Source organism: Cimex lectularius, unplaced genomic scaffold (genome assembly GCF_000648675.2).
Source record: "Cimex lectularius strain Harlan isolate CLEC.00 unplaced genomic scaffold, Clec_2.1 scaffold187, whole genome shotgun sequence".
NCBI classification, from domain to species: Eukaryota; Metazoa; Arthropoda; class Insecta; order Hemiptera; family Cimicidae; genus Cimex; species Cimex lectularius.
This window is the reverse complement of record NW_019392726.1, coordinates 531,336-544,274: the sequence shown is the minus strand read 5'-3', so window position 1 is coordinate 544,274 and position 12,939 is coordinate 531,336. Positions and strand designations below refer to the sequence as shown.

At 34.3% G+C, this 12,939-nt stretch overlaps 1 protein-coding gene across 9 annotated transcripts in view; it reads left to right on the top strand.

The window, feature by feature from the left end:
* LOC106668129 (rap guanine nucleotide exchange factor 6) overlaps window positions 1-12,939 on the top strand; it is a 283,118-nt gene that overhangs the window by 220,086 nt on the left and 50,093 nt on the right. The gene's annotated exons all lie outside the window — the stretch shown is intronic.

Here is a 12,939-nt window from a genome sequence, read left to right as displayed (position 1 = left end):
CAGTTTCACCAGTGTCGCAACAGAGTTTCTGCTGTATTCTGCAAGTGCCTTTATTTAGTTTTGTAAGGGATAAAACAACATATTTTGTAGAAATTTTGTTTTCTATCAAAATAGTGTTTTTTTAAATGGGAACCTATAGGTTCCCATCGTTATCGTTCTACTGGCAAATCCTGTACTGTGAATAAGTTTCCTCGATAGCACAAGTATAGTTAGAGCAGCTGTGTATAGCCGAAGGTCGTGGGTTCGAATCCTGCTCGTGACGATAATTTTTTATCTAAAAAAAACCCTTAGATAAAAAGAATAATTAATTGAATAATTGATAAATCTATATGATTTTTTTAAATTCAAAGTATTCCTTTTCTATTTCAAATTAACTTTTTTCACTTTCAAATTAATTTTTTTTTTTAACTTCACAAATGAACTTTTTAAAATATCAAATTAACTCTTTCTTTCCAGCATTAAAATCGTAGATGATATGAAACCGTATAAATAGGCATGTTGAGTAAAATTCCTGTGTATTTGTAATTTTTGTTAGATTGAACATAATTGGCTCTTACAAGATATGAAAATTAATTTCAATTAAAATTAAAAATTATTTCAAATTAAATATAAAAATAAAGGACTCTTCTTTGAGTCATAGCATGAAAAAAACGGTTCTGTTCTAAAATACTTCACGAAAATTAATTAAAATTAACAGTAATGTATATAAAATTAACTATGAAACAAATTATTCTTCTATTAATGGGAGGTTTTTTAAAATATAAACTTATGGTTTTATAAACAAATTATTCTTTACAAAGATGTCGAAGAATCATTTGTCCTTATATTTTCATAATTGTATACACATGAGATTATTTTTAATTTTAATTAATTTTCATGTATGTATGTGATATATATTATTTACTGGTACAAATGTATTTATTTGCGTGAATTGCAGGGTTATCCCCAATTACCCAGACTAATATCTATTACTCTGGGATAGTGTGATTGATTTGTGGTTTGTGTATGTAATGTATTAGCATGAATGGCAGGGTTCATGCCCAATTACCCAAAGGAATATCTAGTACTCTGGACCAGTGTAAATGAAAGTGTGATGTAATTTATTAGCGTGAATGGCATGGTTCATGCCTAGTTACTCAGAGAAATATCGAATACTCTGGACCAGTGTAAATGAATAGAAATGATAAATGATGGAGTGAGTGTGGTGTTCAATACTCTTTAAAAGGATAGTTCCTACTCACAGTAAGTTGTTTTGCAACGATCCGGATTTCGAGCCTTTTAGCTCATCATCAGGTTGTAGAAGTCCTTCAACCTGATGATGAGCTAAAAGGCTCGAAATCCGGATCGTTGCAAAACAACTTACTGTGAGTAGGAACTATCCTTTTAAAGAGTAGTGTAAATGAATGTGTGATGTAATTTATTAGCGTGAATGTCATGGTTCATGCCTAATTAGCCAGAGTAATATCGAATAATCTGGACCAGTGTAAATGAATGTGTGATGTAATTTATTAGCGTGAATGGCAGGGTTTATAACCAATTACACAGAGGAATACCGAATACTCTGGATCAGTGTAAATAAATTTGTGACGTAATTTATTAGCGTGAATGGCAGTTTATCCCCAATTACTCTGAGTAATATCGAATTCACTGGGGCAGTGTGAATGAAATTTGTAAGTGAGAATGAAGGAAGTGGCTGAAAGGAAAAGAAATTAAGAAGTTTAAAGATAAGAAAAGAAATGGAAATCTAAAGATGAGTGGGCTGACGATGACCAACGTAGTTTAAAACTAACTTTAAAATGAAATAATTATAATAATTTATTGTCGTATGGTATCTTGAAATATATGATAAAAATTAATTTTATGTGTTTATTTTTTTATTTTCAAGTTATCATTTATTTAAGATTTAATATAATATAATTTCAATTTTTATTCGTTTGTAATTTTCAAATGGACTTCTAAGAGACTAATTATTTTATATTTAAGAAAAATCGCAATTATAGAGGCATTTTACTGTACATGCTTACATTTTATACATACACATTTGAAATGATAAAAAGTTAATTGAAAATTAAAAAGGGCTTATATGAAATTATATTAACAACAATTTTTTTAAAAGGTAAAACGGTTTAATTTGAAATTACAATGATTGTTTGATGCTAAAAGATTTAATTTTAAACTAAAAAGTGTATTTGACGTTAAAAAGGGTTAATTTGTAATTATAAAATTTGTAATTAAAATTCAAAAGTTAATTGCAAGTTAAAAAGGTTTTGGTTGAAACGAAAAATTAGTGTTACGAGCGGGATTTCATCTCAGCCAAAAACATTAGATAAAAAAATTAATTGGAATATTTAATATGATCAATTGTAACCACTAAGCAAATATGGGTTGATTTAAAGTTAAAAAAGGGTTTATTTGAAATTATAAAAGGGTATATATTTTGATTATTACACATACGTATAAAAGGTTAATTTCAAATTAAATGAAGTCAATTCGATTGAAAAAGCCTATGTATACAACTTTCCAGTGAAGCATGTATGCGGAGAGTACGTACAGACACGGAGAAGAAAGAAAATACACTCACTGTTTTAAAGTAGTTTTTATTTTTCAATTAATTAAGGTTTTGGTTGAGATAAAAAAGTCAGTGTCACGAGCTGGATTCGAACTCACGACCTTCGGCTAAATACGCCGCTACTCTACCACTTGAGTTATCGTGACTTCGATTCACTCGTACACTAACTTTCCATCTCAACCCCACCTTTCGAATTTTCCCTCCGTTTTGCCATTTTTCAAATGTCGTGTAATCAATTTGATTCTCGGCGACAAATGAAATGGACACGGATTAATTAATTGAAAGATATTAATTGGTCAAGCGGACCACGAAAACTAGTGAATTTAGTAGTTTTTATTGTTTATGTAGTTTTTATTTATTTATTGCTATAGTATTCAAGATTGCTGTGTGCGGTAGTGCACTTGGGGTCTCGCGTGTCGTTAAGTCCGTTAATTTAAACACAAAACCCAAGGTTAGATATGCCAGGGTTCGATTTTACAAACTTGAGATCAAATATTAAGATTTTTTATAATTAAAAAGTAATTAATTGATTTTATTGGGGTACATCACGAAACAGATTGATTTTTTTGTTTTAAACGAAAGACAATGATTATTATTACGGTTTTAATGGTAGGTCTTAAAAGCTAAGACGAGTTATAAGAAAGAAAGTGAAATAAATTAAATTTTTCCTCTGATATTAAAATAATGAATATGAAAGGAAATCCTGTCAAACGATGCACATCTTTGCCCGCTGAATAAGCTGTCGGCTTGTTTTTCACTGTTTTCCACAAATGATTAAAATTAGAAAAACCTGCCGGCTCGGCGTTTTGAAGAAAATGGGCGAACTCTTGACGCCTGTGTGTAATGACCTGATAAAATTTGTTTGCTGTTCTTCATATCCGATTGATGTAACGTCAGATTAGACCCCTGTTAACACAAGAATTTTAAACGCTTTTGTTCATTTTTAACAACTAACGGTGCGATTAAGACGAGTCGGCCTTGTTCCGAAAAAGAGTGCAATCATTCATCGCCAAAGTTCTTTTGATCAAGCAAAAAGGGGTGAAAAAGCGAAGGGCGCGAGGGTCTTAACGATGTTCCCAGTGAATTTTAAAACAAACACCATCTACACCGCCGTATAATTTAAAATTAAGGGCCCACTTCTTCTCGAAGTTTTTCTTGAGGTCATATAATAATTTGACGCTGCTCGTAGAACTAAACGCGTTTAAACAGGGCAAAGTTTAGCTCTGTCTAATTACGCCGCCATGTTGTGTGAACTTTACAAAGTAAATATGTGCTTATTTATACATGTTGTTTCTAATCCAACATTGCATGCCCTTTGCGGAATGAATAAAATGATAAATTATATATCAGGGCGTTGCTTCCATTTGCGGGACGGTAAAAGGGCATAGGGCGAGTCGGTCGCAAAAGGCGAATAACAAATGACAAAGTAGAACAGGAAATTAAATTGGTTAGTTAGAAGGGTGACATGTAGTATAAATAATGATACATTGAAATTATATACGTTTGGTTTTGACACACAAACCACAAGTCACAAATCTAGATTCATCATAATTACCAGTCCTGTGTGATGTATTACTCAAACTTTGGAGCGTATAATGTACAGCGCTTTTTCAGATTTTCTAAATTGTCGTGTGCCGCAAGATTGTGCGTGACCCCTTCACTATTTTTAAAAATTTGTCGAGCCACTTGATTATATATTTTTCTTTATTTTTCACGAAGATGTTTATTTTAAATTTTCAGTTTAACCTCCCACATCCATTTTCATCGTCTTCTTATTTCTTCTTCTTTGTTTTTCTTCCTCAAATTGAAATAAATCATGTAAGTATTGCAAGCAAGTAATGGAATATTTTTCATGTTGCTTGCCTTTAGAGTTTCCTGCAGTTGAGCACATACACACATTTACAGATTTACAGAATCGACATAATATCCAATCAAACGAGCATTTCTGACAGACAAATGCTTTTCATACTTTGGCATATAATATTACATATTCTTTTGAGTTATGGTTTCTTTTGACAGGTCTGAACATACACGCCTGCCGTACAAATTCATAAACACAAAATATACATACTCAGATGTTATAGTGTCTTTTGTTTTGGTAGAAAAACACACACACACACACACACACACACACAAGCCTTCCGTACAAATACTTAGACATGACATAAAATCATCCAACTTGCCTTCAGAGATTCGACATTGTATAAATCGAGCTTGTTTTTATGATAGTAGTCAAATGCTTCAAACTTTGGCATGTATTACCTTTCTTAGTTTTAAATTGACTCTTTTTAACATTAAATTTCTCTTTTTTCATTTCAAATTTACCCTTTGTAAGTTCAAATTAAACTTTTTAAATGAACTTTTTTTAACTTCAATATAACCTTTTTTAATTTCATATTAATCCTGTTTAACTTCAAATTAATTCTTTTTAATTCAAATTTATCCTTTATCTTCAAATTTAACATTTTTAACTTCAAATTAACTTTTTTTAAAGTTGTAATTGATAGAACTCTTTTTATCTTTAAATTAACCTTTGTTAATTAAAAATTTTTAGTTGCATGTTAATATTTTTTAACTTTAAATCAATCCTTTTTAACTTCAAATTAATTCTTTTTAATTCAACTTTATCGTTTTTAATTCAAATTTACCTTTTTTTAGTTTCAAATTTAACATTTTTAACTTCAAATTAACTTTTTTTTTTAAATTGTAATTGACAGAACTCTTTTTATCTTTAAATTAACCTTTGTTAATTGAAAATTTTTAGTTGCATGTTAATATTTTTTAACTTTAAATCAATCCTTTTTAACTTCAAATTAATTCTTTTTAATTCAAATTTATCCTTTATCTTCAAATTTAACATTTTTAACTTCAAATTTATCTTTTTTAAATTGTAATTGATTGAACTCTTTTTTAACTTTAAATTAAGCTTTGTTAATTTCAAATTAACCCTTTTTAATTTCATATTAATCCTTTTTAACTTCAAATTAATCCTTCTTAATTCAAATTTACCTTTTTTTCAATTCCAAATTTAACTTTTTTAACTTCAAATGAACTTTTTTTAAATTGTATTGATTAAACCTTCTTCAACTTTCAATTATCCTTTGTTAATTTCAAATTAACCCTTTTTAATTTCATGTTAAACCTTTTTAACTTCAAATTAACTTTTGTTAATTTCAAAGTAAAAGTAACCTTTTTTTAATTTAAAATGAACCTTTTTTAACTTCAAAGTAACTCCTTTTAACTTTAAATCCGTTCTGTTATAATTGTAAAGTAATCCTTCGTTTAAAGCGTTCTGAACAGGAGGAGATCGTACGGAATATAAGCATGTACAGCAAAATTCCTTTATATTTTAATTATAAAATAATTGGGCACTTAGAAGTCCATATGAAAATTATTTACAATTAAAATTAAAAGGTACATAAAATTAAAGGCTTATTCTTTCAATAAGAGAATTTAAAAAAAATATGTATAAAATTAGCTCTTGCGTAAAACACTACAGCATAATTACTGACAATTAAAATTAAATATACAAACAAGTCATTCTTTTATAAATTCGAGATTTTTTTAATATATAAAATAATATTAATTTTCATATAGTCTTCTAAGAGATCAACTATTTTATGTAAAAAATCGGTAATGTAGAAGAATTTTACTATTTCATATTATCTCCTAAGTATTTTAATGCTTTCGGTTCGATTCCCACCGTCGCCTCTGAAATTTTTGACCCCTCTTCCCAAAAATTTTGTTCAGTAACTAGTCAGTCGACATACCGGCATGGCTAATATGGAAAACATAAAGCTATTGAGAAAACAAGTTACAAATAGACATGTCGAATGATCGATATTTTGCCTTAGCTTTTTAAAAAAAAAAAAAGGCGCATTAGAAGCGGAAAAGGTTTCTTTATCGATTTAATCATTTATATTATGTTAAGATTAAAAATTTAATGGAAATACGGAGTTACCACATTTCACCTCGATTGCACTTATCCAATTCCACCCGAGAGGTGCAGAATCGTGCTGCGAAATTAAATAATTTCCCCCCTAAAAATATTTAATATTGTTTTTTCTTTTTCATGAAATAGTCCAGGCGTAGGAAGTCGATCTGATGAATTGACTACATTCCCCCTAGCTGTATTTCCCATGGGGGTACTCCGTCTGCATCTGGTGTATCACTGGGAAATGGGATTTGCTTCATCTCGACGTTCACGTTTGCCATGATCTGTCGCCTTTCCTTTCGGAAATACGATCATAACTGATTCACGCAACTAATCGTTTGAAAGGTTCTCATAAAGCGTTTAATTAATCGATCCTGTCGGCGTATAATTAAGCCTGATGGTCTGGCACCCTGGCTTATAATTACTGTATGATTTTTTCGCTTCGTAAAACGCTTGTTTTTATGAAGAATTTTGTTTATTTTTAACTAACTATAAAAGATTAAGATATAAATTTCTTGTTGATTAATGGTACCGTGTAATACAAACCTTTCCTGTGTTGCGGGTGTAGTATTTTTACCATAAAATATAAGGACAATGCTCGTTTTACTCTGTTAAGTACATTACCGTTGGACTTGACATCCTTTAAGTTGTAAAGGCGCAAAGCTCTTGTTAGTAGTGTTTGATTTGCAAGACAGCTCATTTCGACCTTATTTGTACAAGGTACACGAGGACACCGGATAAGATTTCATTGCGTCAAATTGTGTTAGCTCTTGTAATAACGGCGATAATTTGACGTCATTGTAGTCGCAATTTCCCAAATGAAGGCGTTAACTTGACGAGAATTGCGATGAAGACCTTAAACAGGTGAAATACGAAACTTATAAATTGCTTCTGTAACAACCCGATTCAGTATCTTTCAGTTTTCACGAAGGGTGAGAATTTTCCGATGATTCAATCCTCTCTTTTACGAGCATGTACGTCTTTTTGACCTTTAGGGAAAATTTGATTTTTTCCTTTGACCTATTTACCGACAAAAATCCGCTACCCTCTGAAAATTGAACAGGGATTCAATTAGAGAGCTCTTTTTTTCTGTGTTCTCCTTCAGCAGTATATAATGCAATATTAATTTTAGTGTCGGTTTAATTTTTTATCTTCAAGAGCAGAAGCTCAAGGAGAAAATTTATTTATAGCACTGGAATAAGTAGCTTTTATATTTTTAATTTGTAAATTACTTTAAACTTCACTACTTATTTGTCAATTAGACTGTTTTTGAATCTGTTTTTTGTAGTGAACTTTAAGCGAATTGTTAAGTTACATGATAATGCAAATCAGGAACGACTAAATTGGACCAGTTTCATTCCATAAAAACTAAGTTGTAAAACTTTTTCTACTTGGCTAATATTCAGTGAGTTTTAACTAGTTTAGGTTGTGTACTTTTTCTTGATATTCTAGGGCTAAATTTTAATAGACAAGCTTTATGATAAATTATACTAGAATTGCCTAAATTGGACCTGTTTTATTTCATGAAGACTAAGTTGTAATACTTTTTCTGCTTCGCTCTTATTCTATAAGTTTTATGTAGTTTGGGTTGTGTATTTTTCTTGATAGACCAGGGCTAATATGGAATATTGTTTTCCCGTATACTCGGTCGTCCTTAAAAAGACAATGAGGATCATGAACGCATCTAGCCTTCCGGCCTTAACGGACGTTTTGATTCTGAAGATGAGAGCTGACGCACCTCCGCATACGACAGAAATGTGTTACTGCCGCAGCATTGGTGTAGAGGCAGTTCAGCCTCGAGGGGCCAAGACAACCTCGCTCCCCGCTTGCCCATTCCGAGTGGTCGGGTCTGCATTAAGCATCAAACCGTATGCCGCGCGCAAAGGGCTACCTAAGCCGAAGTACATCAGCCTGATCTCCCGCGCACTCCTTAGATAGAGAAGGCCACTCTATCTCCCCGAGTAGTGGGGCTTCCCTACCGTAGAAACTTCCGGATCTGGAGTGGAATTGCTAACCACCCCCTAGAGGAAAAAAAAAGAAGGTAAAAACCGCCAATCGAGCACATTACGTACACCTGCGTGCAAAGCGCACTAGAATAGGAGCAACCGATTCACTACCCATTTCCATCCGTCAGCGTAGTCTAAGCGTCCTCAACGCTATACGCCTCGATTGTCCGACCCTTCGTATCCCGTGAGGCCGGGTGAATAACGATGGTAATACGCAAGTTTCGTGCGAAGGACACAGACAGAAGTCGCCTCTTCTCCAGGTCACCACGGCCAACTACGAGTCCATTCCCAGTGTAATATGGGCTGAACCTTGGAACATTTCTGTTACCCCGTAGTACAGATAGTTATGCACCTTCCCCCGTCTATGCAGACAGGATCTGGTACCCTAACCCACTTGTGCCTCTGATACACCCGGGGCCGACACGAGTACAGCTTGTGCTTTAGAGAGGTTGCCACGCCCTCAGGGCTACACCATTATTTTGCGCCCGGAAACCCCCCTTATAACCAAGGGTTGGGAGAGGTCGCAGGGAAGAATTAAGGAACCTCTGGATTGAGAAAGGGACGTTGATGAGGGACACGAGGTACACCTTTCTTGGGCCCCGAGCCTTAACCACATTGTACCACCAACCCCCTGGGTGGATGCTAATATTGGAACATTCGTTCCCAATCTTGCTCAAGGTCCTGAGAAGAACATGAGGATCTTTTAAGACCACGCCTAGCCCTAGGGCCATATCGGTCCCCCGTGCAAGCACGGGATCGTTTTTCAAGAAGGGAGACGACACGTTTCCGTAGATTTTCATGTAGAGCCTTGAAAAAGGCTCTTCCCCGCTTGTCCCTTCTGCAGGGTTGGGTCGGCAGACCGTCCGACCAGCGTCGCAGCCGAAGCTACTCCCGATCGATATAAAAGGCAGCTCTTTCGAAACCCCTAGAGTAGGCACTTCAGACAGACGGGCCGGCACCGGTTTTTATTTAAGTGGAATGCTAACCACCGTCCAGGAGGCACTGTGTACCCCCTGGGCTACTCTCAAGGAGCCTCACCACGAACCACTACGAGTCCGACCTCAATTGCAAGACTTGGAGTGATTGGGATTGAGAAGGGGTGTTTATATACGTTCGGCTGTCTGCAAGGCTGCGCCTTGGGCGTTGGGATCGCCAACCCCTACGCCGCTCTAATATTGGAACAGACAGGCTGTATGATTATTATTCCAAAAATGCCTAAATTTTGAACCGTCGTTCCTTGAAGACTAAATTGTAATAGTTTTTCTGTTTCGCTAATGAATATTAGTGAGTTTTAACCAGTTTAGGTTATGTATTTTTCTTGATAGACGAGGGAAAAGAAATTGAGGTGGTTCGATGGAAAGTAACAATCGGACTTGTTAAATGCAACAAATTCCAATACATGAGGTTGTTTTATATACCTTAAGTCATATGAAAACAGCTGGAATTGAATACCTTCGAAAGAATTTTTATCATCTATGAATAATATAAGGCAAGTAGGGCCAAGATTTAATCCTTGGAGGACTCCATAGAATGTAATAATTTGGATTATACAAGCGGAAACATTTGAGAAAATGAGGGCTCAAAAATATTTTAGGTTTACAATTTAATAAACAGAAAATGGGAAGGATATTTTATCGAATGCCTTGATTCAATGACTGCATTTGTATAACGTGTTACATAATACGCAGATCCACCTGGACTTAATTAAACCTAAAGTCAATATTTTTCGTTCTGATCCTGAAATCTTAAATTAATAGAAGGTTTTTGTTAATTCTATTTGGTTTATGCTAGATTAATTATGTTTGAAACGTTTCCTGTTAGAGACTGTAAAATTATTAGGTTTAGAAGGGATTTCGCCTCCCAGGCTGAATTTAATCCTATAAATTAAAAGCTAAACGTTTTAACCGGAATGAAAATCAATGTGTTACAACTTAAAATTACAATTGTTCTTGATTCCAAAATAAGGGATGTTTCAATGAGTTAGCCAAAACTGTTAATATTTTAAAAAAATATAAAGTATATCTATTGTATAATTCAGATATTAATTTGCTGAGTGTTAAGGCATATGTTTTGTCTCAGAAAGCAGCAGGCATGGCTTATAGTCTGTAGGTTTTAAAAATGGATATCTGTGGGGGCGTGTATGACCTTAAACCGCTTTAAACTACTTTTAAATATAATACTGTCGTTTCAATTTTTTTTAATACAGTCAGTACGAATAAATAACATAGTATCGCTGGATTGTTATCTTCCCACATTCTAGTTATATTTCCACCTCGCATCGATTCCTTAAAAGAGAGATTAATGGAGATTCCTAAGCTGCCGGGGGATTAATGAATACCCGGCAGACAAGGTCGTACATTCGTCACATTCTGACTCACGCCGGCTAGACCTCACCAAGACTAGGTACCTGTCAGAGTAATTAATTATTTTGTCCTTTTTGCCTTATTAAATATAACTAGACACGACCAAATGTTCACTGTGTACTGATGTCAAATTCTATAAATTGTTCGATTTAAACCATCATTTTAGCTCCCAACTGATACTGCTACATGTTTTGCTATTTTCCTATTTGAATTCAAATGTTTCTCTATAAACGTTGATAATTGAACTCTAGAAACACTTTTTTTTGCGTGAAAGCTTTCTGTTTATCGAGTTTTTAGTGTCACGATTATCGGTTGATATTTGGTCAAGTTGATTGGGCCCTTAGGGTTAATTAAATTTCGGACCGAGGGTTCGGCGTTGCCTACCGTCGACGGGCGAAATTCAATTAATCTCCCTGGTAAATCCAGGTCAAAATGTGCGTACCAGTCGTATTGCAAAGTTCCATGCGAAGTCTTGACTCCGTTACCGCGCGGTTGCCAACTCAGATCGGCGGTTTCCTCCAATTAATTGCGACGTGACAATAATTACAGTTGCAAAACATCCCCCCACGTACGAACATTGCACGAACAAAGGAAATTTTAACAAATATCCTCTTTGCAACCAACACGTACAGCTGCTATATTATGATTTTGCCATGGTACATTAAAAATATACAAAAATATTTTCATTAAGAACATTTGTTTATATTGTTTGTGTACCGCATTGGTTTAAAAGTTAGTATACAAACACCTTAAAAAAACATTAATTAAATAAGCATTAAATAAACAGAAGAATTTGCTTTCCTAATTAATAAATATCCCATTATTATTACAAATATAAATTGATGTTACATGCTAAAACATCAATTTGGCCAGTTCAATAGACCCCCACCCAACACCAAAATTTAAATTTGGATTTACACTCTCATCGCTTAATACTCGAAGTCACACTGGCGACCGCGAACATAGGAAAAAAAGGGTCTGAAATTGGCTTTTACGGATCATTAGGCTCTACCCTTCAGCAGACCTTGGCTGCCCGTCTGCATTCTTATCATCTTTCACGATCGAAAGGGCAACGGCCCTTTAGAATGTGACTGTGGCATTTGATAATTTTTAAGACGGCTGATTTTAAGGAAGGAATCTGATCTGTTATACAATCTATGATTCGGGTTTTAATCTCTACTCGATTATTGTGTAATCGTGAGATAAAACTCATTACAGCTGTGTGTATCTTCCAGTCATATTGCGCTCACACCCTCAACCGAACGAATTCGTTATTTATTGTTGTTCTTTTTTTTTCTACTGAAAAATGTTTATGTATGATCAGTTTAATCCATTAACCCACCAATTTGCAACTTTTTTAAATAATCGTTTTTATTAAGAGATTTTTGTACGAGGGTTCGCAACAGCAGAGGTTATATCAACCCTAGAGGTGCGGTGTTTTTGAAAAAAAGCCCGTTTGTAAGTATGTCGAGTTCGAATGCAGGGCCGCTGGATTCGAACCCGGGACTTTTACCTTACAGTGATGAGCGCCGTGTCAACGCCTAAACCGTTGCGGCCACCGACGCCCCCTATTAAGAGATTAAAAACTACCTTTGAGGTTTGATTTTATCATTTTCTTTCCATAAATAAATTGATCTTAATTTGTCTTCGCGATTTCATTGAGCCTTATTCTCCGTTCACATACGCGCTCACAGATAAACAAATTTAAATAATAGATCGAGAAGGACCAGAGCAGAGACGTTTTTACTATTAAATAGGTACTCTAATTTTAAAGAGTTGCAAACCTCTTTTCAAACAGAAAAGGCCTTTCAAGAGTGAGTTTAAGAAAAATGCGAGAGAGCGGAAAAAAGTGAGTGTATAAGAACGCAAATGAGAGTGAATTACAAATATGAACGAGAGTGACAAGGTGAATGAGAACGAGGTCGAGGTCGTGAACGTGAGCTACAATGAGAAGGTGAATGAAATGGGAAGTGAGAGGCTGAATCAGAGCGAGAGTTTGAGTGAGTGAAAAGGTGAATGTGAGTGTGGGAAGTAATAGGGTTGAGGAGAGAGTAGAGAGAACGTGTA